The sequence below is a fragment of the Euleptes europaea genome, chromosome 2 (assembly GCF_029931775.1).
Source record: "Euleptes europaea isolate rEulEur1 chromosome 2, rEulEur1.hap1, whole genome shotgun sequence".
Taxonomy (NCBI): Eukaryota; Metazoa; Chordata; class Lepidosauria; order Squamata; family Sphaerodactylidae; genus Euleptes; species Euleptes europaea.
This window is the reverse complement of record NC_079313.1, coordinates 128,732,220-128,757,613: the sequence shown is the minus strand read 5'-3', so window position 1 is coordinate 128,757,613 and position 25,394 is coordinate 128,732,220. Positions and strand designations below refer to the sequence as shown.

Sequence of the window (25,394 nt, the reverse complement as noted above, 5' to 3'; positions counted from 1 at the left end):
ATACAGTAATCTCACTACAACATCAAAGTCAGAAGAACCGGAGATGGACACAAGATAATTTCAGCCAACAGTTAATGGCTGATTTATAAACACTACCTAATAAAGGACTTGCAACAACCAATGTCTGGCCTGCAAAAACTTTATGGATTATTAATCACGATGAGAATCATCAGTCACATTATGTTGCATAGTGCTTTCTTGGTTGAGAGCCAGCAAGGTGTAGTGGTTAAGAGTGATGGTTTGGAGCGGTGGATTCTAATCTGGAGAACTGGGTTTGATTCCCCACTTCTCCAGATGAGCGACGGAGGCTAATCTGGTGAACTGGGTTGGTTTCCCCATTCCTACGTATGAAGCCAGCTGGGTTTCCTAGGGCTAGTCACAGCTCTCTTAGAGCTCTCTCAGCCCTTCCCCAGGGAGGGGAAGGGAAGGTGATTGTAAGCCGGTTTGATTCTTCCTTAAGTGGTAGAGAAGTTCAACAAATAAAAAACAACTCTTCTTCGTCTTCTTGCTCTGAGTTTTAACATAGTTTGGCTCTTTCGTGTAAACCCAAGCAGAACTGGCCTGAGCACTATGTAATTGTACAGAAGATGCCTAGCTTTCAAAGGATCTGCACGCATTCTCTCCATTTGCTATTTAAATCTGTCAGAGTTTGAGTGCAGGCAATTCACGATCTTTGAATGTGCATGTCTAAAGTCTGTCATATAGCGCTAAGCCTAGCCTTGGTCTTCCTGTCAGGAACAAATTCATATATTAATGTAAGTTCCTTTCCCATAAGTCATTAAACTGATTAAAGAAGTTTAATAATTGTCGTTTAATATAATGCGTTTGCATTTCATTAACATGCAACACCGGATGCATTAGGTGCACATTAAGAATGCACATAAATTTGATTTAAAGCGCTGCCATTTGCTTTTATCCATTACATCAAAGAGTATCATAAGAATAGCTAGGAAACACACATGCACGCACACACACACCTTCTTTTTCTTTGAGTCTTCAAAAATAGCCTATGAGCAAAAGCAGTAGGAACACGAATGCAAACAAGTCAGATTCATTATTAAATTTTCATCCCCCCCACCACAAATACCACCCACACCCATGTGGACACATGTGTGTACACGCACACACACTGGCTGGGTCCTTTAACCTAAGTAGGGTTGTGCAAAAAAAAAAAAACGGTAAATGTTGGGTTCGGGTTTATTGGGCATGATTTTTTGGGGGGAAATCTGAAATAAACCGAATACCAATACAGGTAAATATGGGCATTGGGGTTATTTTTGGGTTTCCCAAAATAATTTCACCTTGGGGGGATCATTTTTTGAGGTAGAACTCCCAAATTCAAAGCATAGCTTCAAGGGACTCTCCTTGTACAACCCCCAAAGTTTGGAAAAGATTGGGTCAGGGGGTCCAATTTTATGGGGTCCGGAAGGGGTCACCTCTCCTCCATACAGAAATATTGCTAAATTTGCAATGTTTCTCTATGGAGAGTGGGCCACCCATTCCAGACCTCATGAAATCAGACCACCTAACCCAATCTTCACCAAACTTTGGGGGTTGTGCAAGGAGAGTCCCCTCAAGCTACGCTGTGAATTTTGGGGTTCTCAGAAGCTAAGCAGGGTCAGCTTAGGATGGGAGACCGCCAAGGAATACCAGGATTGCTGTGCAGAGGAAGGCACTGGCAAACCACCTCTGTTAGTCTCTTGCCTTGAAAACCCCATAAGGGGTCGCCATAAGTCGGCGGCAACTTGACGCCACTTTACACACACACCCCTCAAAAATGCCCCCCCCCCGGACCTGAAAAAAACAAATAATTCTTCGGCTTTTTCCGGAATTTCCTGTTCAGCTTTAGCTTTCTCCCCAGGTTTGTGCATTCTGTAAACCTGAACTGGAAATTTACCGAAATGGCTAATTTCAAGTTTATTTTTGGTTCGGGTTTATCAACAAGCCTAAATCTGAGAAATGGTGAATTTTGGGTTTATTTTTGGTTCGGGTTTATCGACAAGCCTAAATCTGAGAAACAAAGTACCATAAAAACTAGGGGTAGGTATCCCACAACTAGTGTTGTTATAGGAAGGGGAATTTCTTTTTCCATTTTTTTTATTTTATTTTTTTGCAAATAGCCATTGACACCTCTTATTCTTTTTTCCCTCTTTCAAAAGAGGGGTTTCTCTTTCATTTCTCTTTGAAAGGTGGACTCCCTTCCCCAACCCCACCCTACTCAGGTTCCATCCCCAAAATCGTTTAAAACAACCACTTTGTGGTTTACTTACTTATTTTTGCATATGCAAAGCTTGAACTGGGAATGAAGACTCTGTCTTTCTGTCATCCCTGTCTTGTTGCCATTTTGTTTGCCTAGTCAGAGGGACATTCTGATGTATGGGTGAGAAAAAACTCCAATGTTTGAGACTGCAATGTGATACATGCACATTTACTTAGGAGTAAGTCCTCTGAATGCAATGGGGCTTTCTTCTCAGTAAACAATCATGACTCTGGCCGCCTAAGCATACTTCTTGGTATGATCTATTTCAAAGTCAGCAGGAAAGAACTTGGGTCCAACCTTCAGTCTCTGGAAAGCTAGCAATGGAAGAAGCTGCCCCATCTCTAAATACAAGTGTTTAAGAGCATAAGGAATCCATACAAACATTTGCTGAAGGAAAAGGCATGGTACCCTGGTATGCCAAAAAGGATTGATGCCTAAAGTGTAAAAACACTCTCAGAAGAAGCCAGCATGGTGTAGTGGTTAGGAGCGGTGGACTCTAATATGGAGAACCGGGTTTGATTCCCATAAGAACATAAGAAAAGCCATGCTGGATCAGACCAAGACCCATCAAGTCCAGCAGTCTGTCCACACAGTGGCCAACCAGGTCCTCCCCATGAGCAGCAGACTCTGATCTGGAGAACCGGGTTTGATTCCCCATTCCTCCACATGAACGGCAGATTCCAACCTGGTGAACTGGGTTGGTTTCCCCACTCCTCCACATGAAGCCTGCTGGGTGGCCTTGGGTTAGTCACAGTTCTCTCCAAACTCTTTCAGCCCCACTTACCTCACAGGGTGTCTGTTGTGGGGAGGGGAAGGGAAGGTGATTATAATCTGATTTGATTCTCCTTAAAAAAAAAGGTAGAGAAAGTTGGCATATAAAAACCAGTTCTTCTTCTTCTCATCTGTCCATAAGCAAATGTACGTAACCAATTAGCCATGGACGGATTGCTCATCAACTACAAATTCTTTAATGGGTTAATTCCCCTACAAATAATGCCACCACATACAACGTATAAACATTTAGTCTCATGAGAACCAGTAGACCCTTGGGGGGGTAATTTAGAAAAAAAAAGATGAAAACATTTTTAAATGCTATTTATTAATTGCAGCAGTTTTCCCCAAAGCCTGCGTAATTAATTCAGCAAATCCACGTTAACACCAAAGATTAGCATAATTACGGTAAATATAAAAGGAATCAGTAAGGGCACAAGGCCGTTTGATCAAAAGGTGTCCACGTTCCCTTGAGGTACTCCCTGTGGATTGAGAGTCACCTCACTCTACCTATTTTCTTTTTCTTTTTTGCCTTTACACTTTGAAACACCTGAACAGGATACCATTAAGGAACCGCTTTGTAAAAGAACTTGAAAGGGCTAGACCTTTCCCTCCTGGTCACTTTCTCTTTCTTGTTTGATGCAACCCGCCATGTAACTCGCCACAGGAGGAATCAGAGATATAATGGGCTAGTGGGGAGGGGTTAGGGGGAGAAAGGATGCTTTTAACAAAATAGCGAGTCTGTTGGTTACTCTAACCAGGCAGCCAAAAGTCAATGCAATCCTTGGGAAGCCATTTAATTCTGGCGCTAATACGGGTGCCGCCAAAGCCATTACGCTCACTGTGGGGTTGCCAACCTCCAGGTAGTGGCTGGAGATCTCCTGTTATTACAACTGACCTTCAGCCAATGGCAATCAGTTCACCTGGAGAAAATGGCTGCTCTGGCAATTGGACTCTATGGCATTGAAGTCCATCCCCCTCCCCAAACCCTGCCCTCATCAGGCTCTGAGGGAACAGGCAACCCTAGCTCACTGACTTAACCATCGGCAGAGAAGATACTTCTTTAAAACACACACACACACCAAATAATTATTTAGATTCTCTCTCACACACAAACAAGCCCATTTGGGGGAGGGGCTGGCTCAGTGGTAGAGCATCTGCTTGGCATGCAGAAGGCCCCAGGTTCAATCCCCGGCATCTCCAGTTAAAGGGACCAGGCAGGTAGGTGATGTGAAAGACCTCTGCCCTGAGACCCTGGAGAGCCACTTCCGGTCTGAGTAGACAATACTGACTTTGATGGACCGAGGGTCTGGTTCAGCATAAGGCAGCTTCATGTGTTCATGTGCTGACTCTCCTTCCTGGCTCTAAAGCCAGGTTAATTATACTGGTTTGGGGAGGGGCTGTGGTTGAGTGGTAGAGCATCTGCTTGGCATGCAGAAGGCCCCAGGTTCAATCCCCGGCATCTCCAGTTAAAGGGATCAGGCAAGGAGGTGATGTGAAAGGCCTCTGCCTGAGACCCTGGAGAGCCGCTGCTGGTCTGAGTAGACAATACTGACTTTGATGGACTGAAGGTCTGATTCAGTATAAGGCAGCTTCATCGTGTTCATGTGTTCACTTCCCAGCATTCTGTCACATTATGGCATGAGCAACAGAATCCCATCCAATGATGGGAACGGCCGTTATTCTTAATCACTGCGGTGGCGTTAACAGGGGGCAGGCTGCAACCCAACCCAGTGAGTCACCTGGAACAGGATTCTGGATAGGCAACATGTAAATCCTCTAAATAAATAACTAGACTATTCAGTTGCACAAAAAATCAGTATTATCTCCCGCTTTCAGATAGTTCAGGGATTTTGGCCTGGTTCTCACTGAAGTAGTGACCCTGTCTGGGCTATACAAAGGACTGCCAGGTCCCTCTTCACCACTGGTGGGAGGTTTTTTGGGCGGAGCCTGAGGAGAGCAGGGTTTGGGGAGGGGAGGGACTTCAATGCCATAGAGTCCCATTGCCAAAGCAGCCATTTTCTCCAGGGGAACTGATCTCTTATCGGCTGGAGATCAGTTGTAATAGCAGATCTCCATCTAGTACATGGAGGTTGGCTACCCTAGTTATACCACTCCGACTATGGGGAAAGGAAGCTCACATGACCGAATATTCCTGTTCAGTAGGGTTGCCAAGCTCCAGGTGGGGTGTGAACACCTCCGGGAATTACAACTGATCTCCAGATGACAGAGATCACTTCCCCTAGAGAAAACAGCAGCTTTGGAGAGTGGACACTATTGCAATCACATCCCTCCTGAGTTCCCTCCCCTCCCCAAACCCTACCCTCCCTAGGTTCTACTCCCAAATCTCCAGGAATTTCCTAATCTGAAGTTGGTAAACTGGAGTCTTTTTTAAGCATTCCACAAAGAAAGCATAAGTTCAGAAAAAGGCATAGCATGTTATGTATAGATTCTGTTTTATAAGCCCCACCTGGAGTTTGACAAAGCCTAGGACTTTGTTTACCCATCTCAGTGTGAACTGATTCACTGATATATCCTACTATTAGGGTTGCCAGCTCCGTGTTGAGAAGATTTTGGGGGTGGAGCCTAAGGAGAGCAGGTTTTGGAGAGGGGAGGGTCTTCAATGCCATAGAGTCCAATTGCCAAAGCAGCCATACTCAACAGGGGGACTGATCTCTGTTGCCTGGAGATCAGTTGTAATAGAAGGAAATCTCCAGCCGCCACCTGGAGGCTGGCAACTCTACCTGCTACAGATTGGATTGCAAAGGAGCTTCCCTCTAATTCCTCATTGATAAGTAGGGTTTCCAGGTCCCTTATAAGCCACTGGTGGCAGGTTTTTGGGGCAGAGCCTGAGGAGGGTGGGGTTTGGGGAGGGGAGGGGACTTCAATGCCATAGAGTCCAATTGCCAAAGCGGTCCTTTTCTCCAGGTGAACCAATCTCTATCGGCTGGAGATCAGTTGTAATAGCAGGAGACTTCCAGCTAGTACCTGGAGGTTGGTAACCCTATTGACAAGCTTCAAACCATAATGGATCTGCAAAACCTGCACCTTGTCCATGGGTCTTTTCTTAATCGCAGACAGTTGGAAAACACTGGCAAATGAAGGTCAAAAGGAAAAGAGGGGAAAAAACAACACATCAAGGAAGTCAATAACTTAACACTTTTATGGACCCCTGAAAGAGTGAAGCAATAAGTCAAATGGCCATTGGGAGGAGGGCTGTCCCCTGCCTTTCAAACTTCTCTAGAGGAAATGAGTCGCCATGGCAACCCATCAATTCCCTTTTTATTGATAATTATATTAAGCGCCCAGCCACAGGCCGCTTGTTGGTTAATATTTCTGCCTCTGCCTTGAAGGCGAAATAAACTTGGAACTCTATGGTCCAAAAGAATATTTTTTTTCGTTTTATTAAATTATTTTTCCAGACAAACCAAGGAATATTCAAGTTATGTTTCTCCATATGATAACAGCTGCTAGAACAATTTTTTGCCAGCAACTAGAAAAGCAATAAATTCCCTGATTTAAATAATTGGCTCAACAAGGTTAAAGAAACCTATGCTTTAATTAAGCTGACATACTATAATAATGATAAAAATACCGAAGAACTTGATGCTTGTTGGAATTCAACAATTTTAAGGATGGAGAAAGTATTCTAATGTGTAATTTGTAGAGAGGGAGTGATGTAATAATAATGTGGATTTTAGTTAGAGACAAATAGAGTATTATTTTGTCGAAGGCTTTCACGGTCAGAGTTCATTGGTTCTTGTAGGTTATCCGGGCTGTGTGACCGTGGTCTTGGTATTTTCTTTCCTGACGTTTCGCCAGCAGCTGTGGCAGGCATCTTCAGAGGAGTAACACTGAAGGACAGTGTCTCTCAGTGTCAAGTGTGTAGGAAGAGTAATATATAGTCAGAAGGGGGTTGGGTTTGAGCTGAGTCATTGTCCTGCAAAGTATTAAAGGTAATTAAAGGATAACCTACAAGAACCGAAGAGTATTATTTGATTAAGTGCTATGGGTATTTTAGTTATATTAGCGATGTTTTAGTTTTGTTTTTTAAAAAATAATTTGTATCAACAGTATTTGATTTTTTTAAAGTAATGTTATATCTAGTTTTTTCCTTTTCCTTTTAATGTAAGATTAAATGTTTCTAATTAAAAAAAACATTAAAAAAGAAAAAAAAGAATATATTTTGTTTTAAACAGGTCCCACCCATTTGAAGCCTGAGGTTTGTCACAGCGGCAACACCACTCTTTTCTCTTTTTAAAAAATATAGTCCACTGTCTGTTTTTTAAGAACTACAGGAAAGATACTCCAAGACGGGAAAAGACTGAAGAAGAGCACTCAATGCAAAGAAGGGGGAAAAGCAATAATAATAATAATAATAATAAAACATATGCCAAAACACAAACAAAACCAAATCAGTGAGTTATAGATCAAATCAAGCCTGAACTGACCCTAGAAGCTAAAACGTAAGGAAGAATCAATCCTGTTTACAATCACCTTCCCCTCCCCTCCCCACAACAGGAACTCTGTCAGGTTGGTGGGGCTAAGAGAGTGTGACTAGCTCAAGGTCACCCAGCAGGTTTCATGTATAGGAGCGGGGAAACAAACCCGGTTCACCAGATTAGAGTCCACCGCTCCGTAAGAACATAAGAAAAGCCCTGCTGGATCAGACCAAGGCCCATCAAGTCCAGCAGTCTGTTCACCCAGTGGCCAACATAAGGTTGCCAGGTCCCTCTTCGCTATCGGGGTGGAGCCTGAGGAGGGCGGGGTTTGGGGAGGGGAGGGACTTCAATGCCATAGAGTCCAATTGCCAAAGTGGCCATTTTCTCCAGGTGAACTGATCTCTATTGGCTGGGGATCAGTGGTAACAGCAGATCTCCTTCTACTACCTGGAGGTTGGCAACCCTAGGCCAACAAGACAACTGCAGCAGCATTATCCTCCAAATCACCGCTCTTAACCACTATACCACGCTGGCTGACATGAAGGTCATATTGGGCCATTTACTCTTTCTCAACCTAAGCTACCTCGCAGAGTGGTTGGTCAGGATAAAATGAGGAAAAGAGAACCAAACATACCAGCCTGAGATTGTTGGATGAAGGGCAGAACAGAATTGCACTAGATACAGCCAGCTCCTGTATTGTTGGGATCAATCCTTTACTCGCGCTGCTGGCTGTCTCCCCGGAAGCAGGCTCCTATCTAACTTTATTATGTCAAGGCAAAAAAAGACAAAAGAAAACCTTGCCTTTTTCTTTCATCATGCTACTCTTTACAAAAGACATTTCACCTGGGCTGAGCTGGCAAAAGCATCACAAAAAACAACGGTAACATGTGGCAGATTTTTTGCTGGAAGGGGAACAAAAAAAGCATAATCCGCCTTGGGCCCTGTTTGTGCCTTGCCGTGTTTTATTCATTTGTAGTCACTGCTGAGAAATGTTTGATCAGGTAGAGTGGAGCATGAGAGACCATACAATTCCTGTCTGTAGAATTTATTTGGGTTTTTAACAAGACCTATCCTGAAGGCTTACGGGAAGGTAAAATTACGAACCGAAAGAAAAAGAAAAATGAATACAATCTTTCCCAGTATTTCACTTTCCAACTAAATACAGAGAAGGAGAGGGAGATTGAAAGTGCTAGCAGAAGCCATTCAAAAATAAAGCCGCTCTTGCTTCCTTTTCAAAGCATTATCTCTGATTTCCAAACCTTGGTTTACAGCCGCTGCTCACATTAGAACTAAAATAGAGGAGCAAAATCCCTAAATGATAACCCTGTTGCTGAGCTGTACCATTTCAGGTTGCCGGGGTGGGGGGTGTTAATCAAATGGCTGCAATGTTCCACCTGAACATCCATAATTAGAGAAAGTTGAACCCATTCTCTGTCATCCTGGCCTGACATCTGTGGGGAGTTATTTAGGTAGTGGGGAATTCAAGCAACCAAACTGTGATCTGCTGCCTGAAATGGTGCAACCCATCAGCAGAGCCAACATAGGGGCCCACTGCTCACCTGCTTGAGCTCTGAAATTGTCTGTCACAATATGGAGCATGGCTTTATGACATCCATGTGTGGGCTACACAACCGTTTCTTTGGGGCTTCCAAATTCAGAACCGCGCTGAAGGTCACACACAAATGGGAATGCGCTTCTTACTCAGCTCCATAGAATCCTAGAGTTGGAAGGGGCCATACAGGCCCTCTAGTCCAACCCACTGCCCAATGCAGGATCAGCCTAGAGCATCCCTGACAAGTGCTTGTCCAGCCTCTGATTCAAGACTGCCAGTGAGGGAGAGCTCACACCCCCCAGGTAGCTGATTCCACTGTCGAACAACTCTTTCTGCAAGCATTTTTTTCCTAATATCCAGCCTTTCCACCCTCAATTTAAACCCATTATTGTGAGTCCTATCTTCTGCTGCCAACAGGAACAGCTCCCTGCCCTCCTCTAAGTGACAGCCCTTCAAATACTTCAAGAGAGCAATCATGTTCCCCCTCAACCTCCTCTTCTCCAGATTAAAGATTCCCAACTCAAGAACTGCTGAAAAAGGATTCAGGGGTTACCACGGGTTTAGGGTTGCCAGGTCCCTCTTCGCCACTGGCGGGAGGTTTTTGGGGCAGGGCCTGAGGAGGGCGGGGTTTGGGGAGGGGAGAGACTTCAATGCCATAGAGTCCAACGGCCAAAGCGGCCATTTTCTGCAGGTGAACTGATCTCTATTGGCTGGAGATCAGTTGTAATAGCAGGAGATCTCCAGCAGGTACCTGGAGGTTTGCGACCCTACATGGGTAACAGACTGGATGTGAGTCAACAATACTACGCCATAGCCCAAAAGACCAATCTTTAAACACAAAATCGTATTCAAAACTGGGGCAAGGGGGTAGATGGTGTTGAATGCACTCAATGCATGGTCTCATTTAGTTTCAGCACTGTTACGAACTTAAAAATTTCAACGTTGGATCACAGCAAACATCTACCTACTCCAGTACTTTATTTCTCACCCCAGCTAGTCTGCTGTTTCTGGAATTTCTCAAGCAGGGTGTGATGGATCCTGGCCCTCTCTCGCCGGGAAATTCATTTCAACATTGAAATCCCTCACAATTCAAACAGGATGTTGGCCAAGTGACCAGGATCCAGAGGAAAGTGACCGAGTTTATCAATGGCCTAAGCTAGAAGACAAAAGCTGAGAAAACGGAAGTCAATTTTTACAACTTGGTTCTAAACACACGCACCAAAATCTTATCAAAACCTATCCCCTGGTAGCAATAGCAAAGGGGAAAAAAACAACCCAGAAAATGTATTGAGTGTAATTTAAAGCCAATGACGTCCCATCACGCTTCTGCCAGAAGAAAGGGCAATGGGGGAGGGCTTTTTGCTCATTTTCTCTAGCCCCATGCACCCTCAAAGCACGGAGTGAATGAGCTCTTTTTAAGGTGAGTTCCCTCAATGTACCTCTGCCTGCAACTCTGGGCGCACACCCGTGGCCTAACAAGCATCGGGCATATCATATAGTCATGCCTTTATAAGGGGTATAAAATAGGGGAAGGGAATATCTGCACAGCTCTGAGAATTTTAATCCAAAACTCTCCAGCTTAAGTTGGAAATAGTTTTTTAAAAAACAAAAACAAAAAAAAACTAAGACTGCTTCCATATGCACTTGCTTGACTGATTGTAAACATGCTAACTGCTGGCATTCGTCCATTAAGCTTCTAGTTGTTTCATGAGCCCCCTTGAAAACAAAGCCAAACTCCCTAAAATAAATGCAAGTGGTATGGCTGCTATGCATGGTGCATTGCTCTCTTAATCTAATTGTGCTCAGGCGAGCTTGAAGCTGGCCATCAGGTTGCCATGTGCACAGTCAAATGTTTTGGATCCCATTCATGATTATTATTTTTTAAATTGCAGCCTCAAGAGAATTCATAAGAACATAAGAAAGGCCATGCTGGATCAGACCCAGGCCCATCAAGTCCAGCAGTCTGTTCACACAGTGGCCAACCGGGTGCCTCTAGGAAGCCCACAAACAAGACGACTTAAGCAGCATTTTCCTGCCTGTGTTCTGCAGCACCTAGTATAACAGGCATGCTCCTCTGATCCTGGAGAGCATAGGTATGCATCATGACTAGTATTCATTCTTACTAGTAGCCATGGATAGCCCTCTCCTCCATGAACATGTCCACTCCCCTCTCAGAGCCTTCCAAGTTGGCAACCATCACCACATCCTGGGGCAGGGAGTTCCACAGTTTAACTATATGTTGTGTGAAGAGGCTAGCCAAGATCTCACCATTCTCTGTTGTCTCAAGTAATGTTTTCTGTGGGGAATTAAGAGGGCTTTTTAGCTTCTTTAGCAAAAAAGAAAATGATCGTGGTCAGGCAGTCTAGTGTCCACAGGAAATCTTTTTTTGCAGACAAAACAGAACTGCAGAGGGTCCTGTCCCTTCTGATTGCAGCTCCCAGCACCAGCTAGCAAGTTATTCTTGAAATTTGGAAAGCTTCACCTAGAAACAAACCAACAAACAAATCAACAAACCAACAAACAAAACAAACCCTCTCTGGTGAGCACTAGGAATAAGACAAGATTTCCAAAGCTTCCTTGCTTTAGTTCGATGTTAACACATGTAGCTACCTTATACTGAGTCAGACCCTTGGTATCTAAAGGCCTGTATTGTTCGTTTTGACTGGCAGCGGCTCTCCAGAGTTTCAGGCAGAGGTCTTTCTCATCACCTGGTCCTTTTAATGGGAGATGCAGGGATTGAACCTGGGACCTTCTGCCTGCAAAGCAGAGGCTCTACCACCAAACAACAGCTCCACATAATAGCCCCATTCTGATTTTGCTTCTCCTTTGAGATTTTGCTTCTTTGTCTTCTCGCACCAGTTTCTCTTCTCATTTTCTACATTAAAATTAGCACCCTTTCCTGCTTTTTGTCAACTGCGTATCAAATGTTGTAAAGAAACCGAAGGATCATTGGCAGCAACAACAAAAAGAGAGAAATAATGTTGACATATGGAATTAAGAAGGAAGGAAGGAAGGAAGGAAGGAAGGAAGGAAGGAAGGAAGGAAGGAAGGAAGGAAGGAAGGAAGGAAGGAACCATATCATCTCCTCTGTAGGGAACCTTTGTGGGCCCTTCTGTTGGTATTAATGAATTGTTTTATGCTTTGATCTGTAAGGCAGCACACATCCATGTGGGGAGCTGTGGCTCAGTGGTACAGCTTCTGCTTCGTTTGCAGAAAGTCCCAGGTTCAATCCCTGGCATCTCCAGTAAAGAGAATCAGGTCCTTGGTGATGTGAAGGATCTGCCTAAGGGCCTGGAGAACTGCTGCCAGCCTGAGTAGACAACACTGACCCGGATGGACCAAGGGTCTGAATCAGACAGTATATGGCAGTGTCATGCGTTTACTGAGGAAGTTTGCTTGGCAGCATTCATAAGGTCACCAGCAGATGAAAATAGGGACCTGTTCATAACGTGTTCCTTATACTACCTGCTAATTATTGACTCCATACATAGTACATGTTGCTGAAGAGACTACTCTGCCTATTGCATATTGCTCTTGTCTCTTAGTTTCTTTGTTCCTTTCCTTCAAGGAGTTCCTTTTCCCCAAGGAACTCCCAGTGCAGTGCCTCCCGCCCCAAGTTTAGCCTTACAACAAACCTGTGGAATTGGTTGGCTGACATAGAATAAGTGGTCCAAGGTCACTTAGTGAACTTAATAGCTGGTTGGGTATTTGAATTTGGGTCTTCCAAGTCCTAGTCCAACAGATGGACAGAGTGCTAAACTACATGTGCTTTGGGGGCAACATCATTCTTCTGTTTGGGGTAATTTGCCAATGACTCTCTAGGGCGCTTTCAAACATGCCAAATAATGCACTTTCAATCCACTTTCAATGCACTTTGCAGCTCGATTTTACTGTGTGAAACGGCAAAATCCACTTGCAAATGATCATTAAAGTGCATTGAAAGTGGAATGAAAGCGCATTACACAGTATGTGTGAAAGTGCCCTCTGTCGGTCAGGTTGGATGGGCTTCACTCCAATCTCAGGGAGATGTACAATCTGATCAGCTTCTTCCTGATTTTGTAAATAAGGAACTTTGTACTTTATGGCTTGAATTTGTTCAATGAGAGCACTTATGTGAAAGAAAGGATGTCTACTCAGCAGGGCGTGACTTTTTTACCTCCTTCTCCTGTTCCAGCCCCAAATGCCCCCCTAAAATACTGCTTGGGGGACAGGGGACCCCCCTACACACCATCATTTGGGGCTGTAGTTGGAGGAGAAAGGTGAGAAAGTTTCCATCCATGCAAAAAGTCTAGTGATCCAACCAATCATTGGTTCCACCACAAAGCTTTGGATTTTGGGATGACATCATCAGGTGGTGTATTCTTAGCTCTGTGATGGAATCACTTGTGCAAGCGGTCTCTTTCATGCTCAAAGTAATATACAATAGATTTGACTCTCTCATGTAGATAATGGACCTACCTACATGGGATACCAGTAGTCTCTCTCTCTCTCTCTCTCTCTCTCTCTCTCTCTCTCTCTCTCTCTCTGGTGGGAGGTTTTTGGGGTGGAGCCTGAGGAGGGCAGGGCTTGGGGAGGGGAGGGACTTCAATGCCATAGAGTCCAATTGCCAAAGTGGCCATTTTCTCCAGGTGAACTGATCTCTATCGGCTGGAGATCAGATGTAATAGCAGGAAATTTCCAGCTAGTACCTGGAGGTTGGCAAGCCTATTCTCTCTATATAACGATATATTTATATCTAAAGATATAGATAGATATAGATATATCTGTAAGACCTCATTTACATCCTACTCTTTGTATATCTAAAAAAGAATTATTATAATCAACAGAAGCTAATTACGGAGCAGGTAATAAAACAGATTATTCAGGTGATGCTGTTTTATTACTGTCTCATTATGATTAAATAATTCCAATTAAATTCTGGGTCAGGCAGGGAATATCTCACAGGAGGGCTTACCAAGCGCTTTAATAGATTCTATTTATCAAATAATCCCAGGGCGCGGATTGGCTTTTATGCCATCACACTAATTTGCTGTGACAATGCTGAGGAGTGCATCTGCGAGTTGTTAAAGGTGTGCTTTTTTTTTGGTCCAATGGGCGACCGTGGGAGAAGATTAAGAAAGAGGCTGAGAGAGAGAGAGAGCACTTGATTTTCCCATGTGCTGATTTCACAAGCCGAGCTGAATCAAGAAATCATTTGACTTTAAGGTCTGGTGAGAGCTGGCATGGTGTAGTGGTTAAGAGCGGCGTGGACTGTGATCTGGAGAACCGGGTTTGATTCCCCGCTCCTCTACACGAGTGGCAGAGGCTAATCTGGTGAATTGGGTTGGTTTCCCCACTCCTACACATGAAGCCTGCTGGGTGACCTTGGGCTAGTCACAACTCTCTCAGTCCCACCTACTGCACAGTGTGTCTGTCGTGGGGAGAAGGGAAGGTGATTGTAAGCAAGTTTGATTCTTCCTTAAGTGGTAGAGAAAGTTGGCATATAAAAACCAACTCTTCTTCTTCTTCTTCTTCTTCTTCGCTGGATTAAGACACCAGTCTTGTGGGGCAAGAATTCAACTTCCAGAGGAGCCAGTTATATATAAGAGGTTGGATAGCCATCTGTCAGCAATGCTGATTCTATAACCTTAGGCAGATGATAAAAGGGAGGGCATCTTGGTCATCTTCTGGACATGGAGTGGGGGTCACTGGGGGTGTACGGGGGAGGTAGTTGTGAGTTTCCTGCATTGTGCAGGAGGTTGGACTAGATGACCCTGGTGGTACCTTTCAATGCTATGATTCTATATCCATTGTTATTAACAGTGTTTGTGTGTTAAATGTCATCAAGTCACTTCCAACGCATGGCAACCTTATGAATTAGTGGCGCAGAGTGTTATGCTGCAGTACTGCAGTCAAAAGCTCTGCTCACGACCTGAGTTCAATCCCGATGGAAGTCGGTTTCAGGTAGCTGGCTCAAGGTTGACTCAGCCTTCCATCCTTCCGAGGTCAGTGAAATGTGTACCCAGCTTGCTGGGGGTAAAGGGAAGATGACTGGGGAAGGCACTGGCAGACCACCCCATAAACAAAGTCTGCCTAGGAAACGTCGGGATGTGACGTCACCCCATGGGTCAGGAATGACCCGGTGCTTGCACAGGGGACCTTTACCTTTTTAAAATGTCCTATTGATAACAGCTTTGCTGAGGTCTTGCAGACTGAGAGCTATGGTTTTCTTTATAGAGTCAATCCATCTCATGTTGGGTCTTCCTTTTTTTTCCTGCTGCCTTCCACTTTTCCTAGCATTATTGTTTTTTTTCCCCAGTGACTCATGCTCCCATAAGGTGATCAAAGTACAATTAGCCTCAGTTTAGTCACTTTAGTTTCTAGGGAGAGTTCAAGCTTGATTTGATCTAGAACCCACTTATTTATCTTTTTGATGGTCCATAGTATCCGTAAAACTCTCCTTCAGCATCACATTTCAAACAAATCAACTTTCTTCCTGTAAGCTCTTGTCATTGTCTAACTTTCACGCCTATACATATTAATAGGGAATACTATGGCATGAACTAACTTCAGATCTTGGTCACCGGCAACACATCCTTCCACTTAAGAATCTTTTCTGGCTCCTTCATGGTTGCCCTTCCCCCTTTCAATCACCTTCTGATTTCTTGGCTGCAGTCTCCTTTTTGGTTGATGATTGAGCCAAGAAATAGAAAATCTTGAACAATTTCAATTTCTTCATCATCTAAAGTTGAGTAATTCCTCATTAGTCATTACTTTTGTCTTCTTGATATTCAGCTATAATCCTGCTTTGGAGTCTTCTACTTTAACTTTCAGCAGTAGTCATTTCAAACTTCATTATTTTCTGCCATTAATGCAGTATTATCTGCATATCTCAAATTGTTAATGTTCCTTCCATCAATTTGCACTCTACCTTCATCTAAATCTAATCCAGCTTTCCTTATGATATGTTCTGCATATAGATTGCACAGACAGGGAGATAAAATGCATCCTTATCTGACACCTTCGCCAATTGGAAACCATTCTGTTTCTCCATTTTCTCTCCTAACAGTACCCTGAGCATTTGCATAAAAGCTTTCAATTTCTTCCTCATCAGCATCTGTAGTTGGGGCATAAACTTCAATGATGGTTATATTGATAGGCTTTCTGTGATGTCTGATTGATATTATTCGGTCAGACTTTGGTGACTGCCTGTGCTACATCTCACCTCAGCATTAGAGAAACTCCATTTCTTCTGTGTTCGTCATTGCACAAGTAAAACATTTTGTAATTTTCTGACTCAAAATGTCCCAATCCAATCCAGCTTTAGTTCACTCGGTCCTGGGATTGCAATGTTTAAACATTCCATTTCAAATTTTACAATTTCGAGCTTACTTTGATTCATACTTCTCATGTTCCATGTTCCTATTATATACATCAAAAGTCTTTGGACTTTCCTTTTGCATCCATTCACGTCAACAACTGAACGTCCTTTCGCCTTAAGTCCAGTTGCATCATTAAGAACAGGGTTACTCTTACTTGTCATCAGCTCTTCCCCAGTAGCTGACTGAGTGCCATCCAAACTGGGGGTTCCATCTTCCAGCACTCAATATATTTATATTCCAGGTCTATCTGTCTATCAGTCAGTCTATCTATATCTATATTTTCATTTTGGATTGTCTCATCATAGGGTTTTTGAGATAAGGGTTGGTCAGAAGTGGTTTACCAATGCCTTCTTCTGCACAGTACTAACCAGGGTTAGCTGAAGCGGCACTGCTGTTGTCTATTAAAGTTCTTCCACCCATATTACCTACCCTTGAAGCTACCCTTGAAGGATTCCTCCTCCCCCATCACCATTGAAATTATCTGTTCTCTTCTGCTGATGTGGCTATTGGTTAGAGCTTTTCACCCACCCACCCATTTCTCACAGGGGCTAGAACTTTCTATTTAAGTAAGGCAGTATGGTGTAGTGATCAGAGTGTCATATTAGGATCTGAGAGACATAGATCTGAATCCTCCACTCTTCCATGGAAGCGTTTTGGGTGACCTTGGGCCAGTCACTCTCTCTGCCAGCTAGGGTTGCCAGCTCCGGATAGGGGAATTCCTGGAGGCTCTGGGGGTGGAGCCTAGGGAAGGCAAAATTTGGGGAGGGGCAGGCCCTCAGCAGGGTATAATGCCATAGAGTCCACCCTCCAAACCAGGCATTTTCTCCAGAGGCACCAATCTCTGTCAACTGGAAATCAGTTGGAATACCAGAAGATCTCCAGGCCCCAGATGAAGGTTCACAATAGGGCTGTTGTAAGGATAAAATAGAAGAGAAGGATGTAAGCCATTTTGCGTGCCCATTGAGGAGAAAAGTAGGATATAAATGAAGTAAATAAATAATCCATCAATGTATATCCATGTACACAAGGTGTTTTTTGGGTCTGTGTTTCAAATAGCAGCCTCTCAGTGGCAGGCTTAGCTCTTAGTTCCCGGGTCACCAATTTGCAGAGGCTGCTTGACCTGCTTAAAAAGACATATTGATTTGCGTTCCCCCAGGGCTGTGTTTCTGAGACTAGTTATTGTTCGTAGGCTCTGAGGTTGTGTCTGGCCAGGGTGCCCCCGACCCCAGAATAGGCTGAGGATGTTTACTACCCACTTATATTGCTGCATTCCAGCTCTGGCTGAGTCAAACATCATGATTACAGAAGGAATCAAAAATGTAGGCTGGGCAGCCTTTGCGATGAAAAAGTCTGCCTGCAGTGACCAGCAGTACAAATCTTTTAGTGTGGCCAACCTGTAAACTCAGAGGTAGAAAAATAAATAAAAATGTTTGTCTGAATAGGTTCTGACTAGGGTTGCTAACCTCCAGGTACTAGCTGGAGATCACCTGCTATTACAACTGATCTCCAGCCAACAGAGATCAGTTCACCTGGAGAAAATGGCCGCGCTGGCAATTGGACTCTATGGCACTGAAGTCCCTCCCCTCCCCAAACCCCGCCCTACTCAGGCTCCGCCCCCCAAAATCTCCAGGTATTTCCCAACCCGGAGCTGGCAACCCTAGTTCTGACTAAATGGAACTGTACGTTAAGCCTTCCAAATGAGCAACATACAAGGGGGAAAAAATTGGATTGCAGAGTATAATCTTCAACAGTAGTTTTCTGTACCTGCACCTTACTTCCCCCAGAAGTGATAACAACATTGGCTAATGGCAGTATTTTTACTCCCCCCCACACTGGAGTAGGGGGACCCCCCCATCCTCAGTGAGAACCTGGCAGCCTTATACCTTGTTGTTGCTTCTGTGAACATTGCTGAATTGTGTATAGGGTTGCCAGGTCCCTCTTCGCCACCGGTGGGAGGTTTTGGGGGCGGAGCCTGAGGAGGGCGGGGCTTGGGGAGGGGAGGGACTTCAATGCCACAGAGTCCAATGGCCAAAGTAGCCATTTTCTCCCGGGGAACTGATTTCTATCAGCTGGAGGTCAGTTGTATTAGCAGATCTCCAGCTACTACCTGGAGGGTGGCATCCCTACTTGTGTGGCTATAATGCCAATTGACCTGTGAAGCACCAATTGCTTTTTTAGGTCTTGTTTGTTAGCGAGCAGCTAGGAACTGATCCTTTTGCCGGGCTGGGCCTTCCAGTCAGCTGAAGCTAGAATTTAAGGACAAGGGATCAAGATAAGGCTTATGGTTGCTGAGGCACAGAGGTCTGTTCAGCCGCTGCGGCTTGGCAGCCGCTGAGGTTAATACTCGCTGAAAGGAAACTGTAAATTGGACGTGGCAACTTACTTCTAGTAGCATCATTCCAGGAAGCACAATTTTAAAGAAGGATTTAGATAAAACTGCTTATTAGTAAAGTGAGGATTATCTGGGATTTGAAAAAGTTTGTTCTTATCTCCAGTGTTGTTCGAGTGCAGAAACTTGAGAACGTTGCAGGGCCTTCATCTTGGATCTTCAGCTGAATTATTTCCTTTTCCTTTTTTTTTAAACCAAGATGCTTTCCCCCCTACCCCTCTTCCTTCCCTCAGCTGGAAAATCTTCCTTCCCTCAGCTGGAAAGTTTTCATCTATATATCCCCCTTTACAACTATAAAAAAGGAAGATGGCGGACCAGATTTACCTCAATGGTTGGCTACATGAACAAGCCCAAGCAAACCGTCAGTAACCTCTTTTTTGGTAGCTCCTCAATTACCATTTTGGTCACGTCATGAGATGACACTGGAAAAAGACAGTCATGCTAGGAAAAGTTGAAGGCAGCAGGAAAAGAGGAAGACCCAACAAGAGATGGATGGACTCAATAAAGGAAGCCACGGCCTTCAATTTGCAAGATCTGAGCAAGGCTGTCAAAGATAGGACATTTTGGAGGACTTTCATTCATAGGGTCGCCATGAGTAGGAAGCGACTTGACGGCACTTAACACACACACAATTACCACAGCCTCTCAGAAGTATGAGGTAATCGCACACAAAAGGCAAAACATGCCCTTTCACACCAGGGTGTACCACCATTTTGTTTTGGGGTTTTGAGGGTTTTGAGGGTTTTGGGATGGTGCCTGCGGAGGGCGGGGTTTGGGGAGGGGAGGGACTTCAATGCCATAGAGTCCAATTGCCAAAGCGGCCATTTTCTCCAGGGGAACTGATCTCTATCGGCTGGAGATCAGTTGCAATAGCAGGTGATCTCCAGCCTAGTACCTGGAGGTTACAATGAAAGAATTCACCAATACTGTACTGTAGGTCAACAAAAATACCAGTATAAGGCTCAGATAATGCATAAAGGACAATTCAAACACGGAAAGTGAAAATATTACAAAGTGATTTACTAATTACATAACAACTGAACAACACAATATGTGTATAGTGTAAACCACAACAAACAAACAATATACAACAATAAAGTGAAACATAACAACTGAACAACACAATATGTGTATAGTGTAGACCACAACAAACAAACAATATACAACAACAATAAAGTGAAACATACAAAGAGAACCTTCTTCAAAGGTAAGTATAAGTTCATATCAAAATGACATTTCAACAATTTCTCAGCTTTTGTCTATTCTTTGTTTCTGTTCTTTTTTTGTAGGTATCTTGATTCAACACTACCCCCATACCTAATGGCAACTCTAGTGTTCCCTGATGGCTGAATGTAATTATGACTATGGCTTCTTAAACGACTAGAAGATAATTGAGTTCAACTTGGATTGAAGTTTGGTATTTTATTCCAAAAAGGCTTATTCTTGTTTGGTTCAACAGGTGCCAGTCCTGCAGATACCACTGGTTGGTTTTTAAGCAATAAGAACTAAACAATGTAGTCAATCTGCCAGCTTCTCATTTTCAAGCTATTTGTAGAGAATTAAGAGAAATGTCACAAATTGGCCAGGCCTGGTAGAAACACCCCAAGCTTAGCCTTCTGCCCTCACTGGTCAACAGGATCGACAACCTTTCCCTTCCCTTCTGTAGTTCAAATTGAGACTCCAACAGCTCCAGGAACAAATTTCAGGGAACCTGGACTGGGGAACACAGACTCCAGCTTCAGGTCGGTTCTGGCCTCTTAGAGTTGCCAGGTCTCTCTTTGCCACCGGCGGGAGGTTTTTGGGGTGGAGCCTGAGGAGAGTGGGGTTTGGGGAGGGGCTTCAACGCCATAGAGTCCAATGGCCAAAGCGGCCAATTTTCTCCAGGGAAACTGATCTCTATTGGCTGGAGATCAGTTGTAATAGCAGGAGATCTCCAGCTAGGACCTGGAGGTTGGCGACCCTATGTGAACTTTGAAGTTTGCTCTTCAAGCACGCTTTATGAAGAAAGGTTTTTTTTCCCCCACCAAGCGAGAGTGCCCTATCCAATGGACTCCTTATGGTTTTACTGATAGGGAAGCATGGCATCGGGCCTCTTCCAAACTGGAAAACAGTGACAGTTATTTTAAGAGCACTGAAACAACATTTGACCGTGCATAATGTGGGTTAGGAAATGTCATCGTGGAAGTACAGTAAATTAAAATACAGACAGGCAGATTGATTTAACTGTCTCCAGAGTTGCCACTTCAGATTTCAGGCAACGTGGGTGAGATTGGGGATGGATTCAGAGTAAAGGTTCAAAGGGCAGCTCTTTAAGCAAAAAGAAGGGGTGTTCTTTGGCATTCTCGCCAAGATCATTTCCTTGGCTATAACTGCTGTTTTCAAACTTTCTAACCTTTCTGCATAGGGTCGCCATCCTCCAGGTATTGGCTGGAGATCTCCCGCTATTACAACTGATCTCCAGGCGACAGAGATCAGTTCCCCTGGAAAAAATGGCCACTTTGGCAATTGGACTCTATGGCATTTAAGAAGTCCCTCCCCTCTCCAAATCCTGCCCTCCTCAGACTCTGCCCCTGAAATCTCCAGGTATTTCCCAACCCGGAGCTGGCAACCCTATTTCTGTAACAACCAGGGTGGAAGTCTAAGCATCCACAGATGATACAAGGCCACTGATTTCAAGGTGTCACAAAATGGAGGAGGGAGGAACAATGTCAAAAGCAACTTTGGGTTCCCATTATGGAGAAAATAGGGAGATATATAGCTAGATAGCTAGAGACTAGATGTACCACAAGCACAGAACAGTGAACTAGAAATACATGCCGAGCCAGTAATTTTGCAATCTGTTTAATAGCATGTGTATGTATATGCAGCAGACCATCCTGTTCTGTGATCATGAAGTAGCATAATCTACGCACAGCTTTACTACCTGAGTGAGAACTGGGCCCTGGACATTATGAGGGTAGGGTTGCCAGGTCCCCCTTGCTATCAGTGGGAGATTGGGGGGGGGGCAATTTGCAAGAAGCACACACATGCAAAAAATGTCCCTTCTGGGTTTACCCTGGAAGCAACGGGGATGCTCTAGCATATATCTCAGCCATAGATAGGGCTGCCAGGTCCCCTCTCTCCTCCAGTGGGAGGCTATGGGTCTGCGGTCAGGTTTGTGTGTGTGCATGCGCACGCACCAGTGCACATGCCTGAGTGCACATGCACTTCCGGTTTACAACCGGAAGTTCCGCCTTGCAAGGGGCCTTTTCCTCTTAGTTTGAGTGGTAAAGCAGCCCTTTACCACTCAAGCTAAGAGGAAAAGGCCCCTCGCGAGGTGGCACTTCCAATTGTAAACCGGAAGTGCCGTGCGCGCGGTGTGTACGCACGCGTGCATGTTTGCCCGCCAACCCTCAGGTGGTCAGCGGGCAAAGGGCCCAATTGCCAGGGGTTTGCCCGCCACCACCGGGAACCTGGCAGGCCTAACCATACAGTTTCTGAAGGAATGTGCTAGAGCGTTCCCGTCGTTTCCTGGTTTACCCCAGAAGTGATGGGGACGCTCCAGCACATTCCTCAAAAATCCTATGCTTTCCATAGAGGTTATTTTAAAGGGACATGCAAGAGCGTCCGGAAAGGGACATTATTTTGCTGTGTGCCACCACACACGGGGGCAGATCGCCCCCTCTTGATCTGGCCAGCTTCAGCCCACTGGCCAGCTGAGGGGCAGCGGGCAGGCCTGTTAATTGGCGGGTAATTGCCCGCTATTAACAGGCACCTGGCAACCCTATATGAGGGGCATGGTCTCTCCTTAGGGTTGCCAGCTCCGGGTTGGGGAATACCTGGAGATTTGGGGTTGGAGTCTGCGGAGGGCGTAGTTTGGAGAGTGGAGGGATTTCAATGCAATAGAGTCCAATTGCCAAAGCAGCAGGGTTGCCAACCTCCAGGTAGTAGTTGGAGATTTCCTGCTATTCCAACTGATCTCCAGCCGATAGAGATCAGTTCACCTGGAGAAAAGGGCCGTTTCAGCAATTGGACTCTATGGTATTGAAGTCCCTCCCCTCCCCAAACCCCACCCTTCTCAGGCTCCACCCCCAAAACCTCTTGCCGGTGGCGTAGAGGGACCTGGCAACCCTACAAAGCAGCCATTTTCTCCAGGGGAACTGATCTCTGTCACCCGGAGATCAGTCGTAATAGCAGGCGATCTCCAGCCACCACCTGGAGGTTGGCAACCCTATCTCTCCTTCTTTTCTCCTCTTCATAACGACATCGAAACATAGAATCTAATACGACGTCTTCATGCTGTGCGTCGTCCCAGCCACACTGGATAACGATGCAAGGTGGAAGAGGGGAAATATGTGATGCCACATTTATGGTAAGTGTGTTTGCAAAAATTTGGTCCTTTGTGGCTGCTTCTTTTTAAAGGCCTAGAATAAGCCAAGAAAGTCACATTAAATACCTCCAGCAGACAATAGGCAAGGGGGGGAGACAGAAAATGCAAGGAGCTCCTGGCTTCCTATCAGTGCGCTCATTCTATTTAGGCAGAATTGCCAACTTGAGGGAGGAGAGAGATGATTCAATTAATAAAAAAATAAATTACCTTTTTAAACCAAGTTAAATAAAAGCTAATAAAATTGCACGGGACAGGTTTACGCTGACTATGAGCTGTTCCATTCCAAGATGGAAATCTTTAGCATGATATTAAAACGGATCAAATTAAAATTTAATAAACGCACTCTCGATGACAATATAAATATTTTCCATTTTGCATTCTTTTTAAAACGATAACACATATTTAAATTCTACTCCCACTGACCCTTTTAAAAAAAGAAACACAACCCCACATAAAGCGGAAATGGGAAATGTTTCCTATATGTTTGTGAATGTACCTATGGCAGGTGGAGAAAGTACTGTAAAAACTAGGTTTCAAAGAATGTGTGAACGATTGTTATGTGCACACAGTTTGTGGGGTGGGGTGTTTCCATCAAGTCACAGCTGACTTATGTAAGTCATATGCACACAATTTGTGGGGTAGGGTGTTTCCATCAAGTCATAGTTGACTTATGACTGTAGGATTTTTAAGGCAAGAGAGGCTCAAGGGTGGTTTGCCATTGCATACCTCTTTGTAGAGGACCTTGACTTCCTTGGCGGTTTCCCCTCCAAGTACTAACCAGGATCAACCTTTCTTAGTTTCCAATAACTTATGAGATTAGACTAACCTGGGCTATCCGGGTCAGGGAGCAGTCAAATACTCCATCAAGAAGTAGCTCTCAGGGGCCTGAGGTACAGGACTTCCACATCACTCATTATTTGGTCTTAACTGAAGATATCAAAGGCTGAACCCAGGACCTTCTGCATGTCCAGACGATAGGGTTGCCAACCTCCAGGTACTAGCTGAAGATGTCCTGTTGTTACAACTGATCTCTATCAGCTAGAGATCAGTTCACCTGGTGAAAATGGCTGCTTTGGCAATTGGGCTCTATGGCATTGAAGTCCCTCCCCTCCCCAAACCATACCCTCCTCAGGCTCCACCCCAAAAACCTCCCACCAGTGGCGAAGAGGGATCTGGCAACCCTACCAGCAGATGTTCTACCACCAAGTCCACCTTCATCATGGCCTGGAAAAATGACTGCATTGGAAACTCAGGGTTTTTACCAATGGTGATAGGTAAGGAACACACATTTTCATCAGGGGGCAGGCAGGAAATCAAAGAAGCCGTTGTACCCTTACTTTGCCAGGACCACCTCCACTCAGCATCGTTCAGCAGGGTTAACAGGCAAGCAGTTATAGGCTATTGAGAGAGCTAGAGCAAGATGTTCCAGGTACTGACAGAACCCTGTACCTCCTGGGACCACCAGGACTGCCTGCTCCCAAACCAACCTACAATCATTATGATCATCTTCAGGGGCCCTGCTTCAAGGGCTCTCATCATCTGAGGCTAGATGGATGGCAAGCCAAGAAAGGCCCTTCTCAGTCATGGAGGACAAGGCTATGCATGGCTACTAGGAAAAATGGATAGTAGTCATGATGCATACATATTATCTCCAGGATCAGAGGACCATGCCTATTAGGTGCTGTGGAACACAGGCAGGATAAATTGACTTGTTTGTGGGCTTCCTAGGGGCACCTGGTTGGCCACTGTGTGAACAGACTACTGGACTTGATGGGCCTTGGTCTAATCCAGCATGGCTTTTCTTATGTTCTTACATTCACTCAATTCCAGTAACTTGTTTCAGGAAGGGGAGGTGAGCCAGCGAAGGTGGAAAGAGGGATGGAGGCCAAGAAACGAACGGAAAGGGCCCAGGATACTGAACCGACAGAAATTCTTAAGGCTGATGGGTGCTTTTGCTTGTGAAGGTTAGGACACGCGGGGATGGGATGATTAAAAACGGATTTCTGTGTTGAAAAGGTCTTATAAAAATGTTTGGTCTTGAAACGTCGGAAGACGGATTCATCACGGGGCCCGTGTTCGCCTCCACTGACAGCTCCCTCAACCAGCCTCGGTTGCAGCAGGGAACCCGGCCTTGTCAAAGTTCAGGATAAAAGAGAAAAGCAAAGGGAAGCTGAATCCTGCTGCTGCTGTGATTTGGCTTGCTGTAGGGTCTGGAGTCCCCAAAGTCAAGTCTCTCTGCTCAGAAATCAA

General features: G+C 44.8%; 1 protein-coding gene and 1 non-coding gene across 2 annotated transcripts in view; one reads left to right on the top strand and one right to left on the bottom strand.

Moving 5' to 3' along the window:
* CDH4 (cadherin 4) overlaps positions 1-25,394 on the bottom strand; it is an 880,207-nt gene that overhangs the window by 576,356 nt on the left and 278,457 nt on the right. The gene's annotated exons all lie outside the window — the stretch shown is intronic.
* Positions 12,198-12,269, top strand: TRNAT-CGU (transfer RNA threonine (anticodon CGU)). Its single transcript has one exon. It is a non-coding gene; the product is annotated as a tRNA-Thr (tRNA).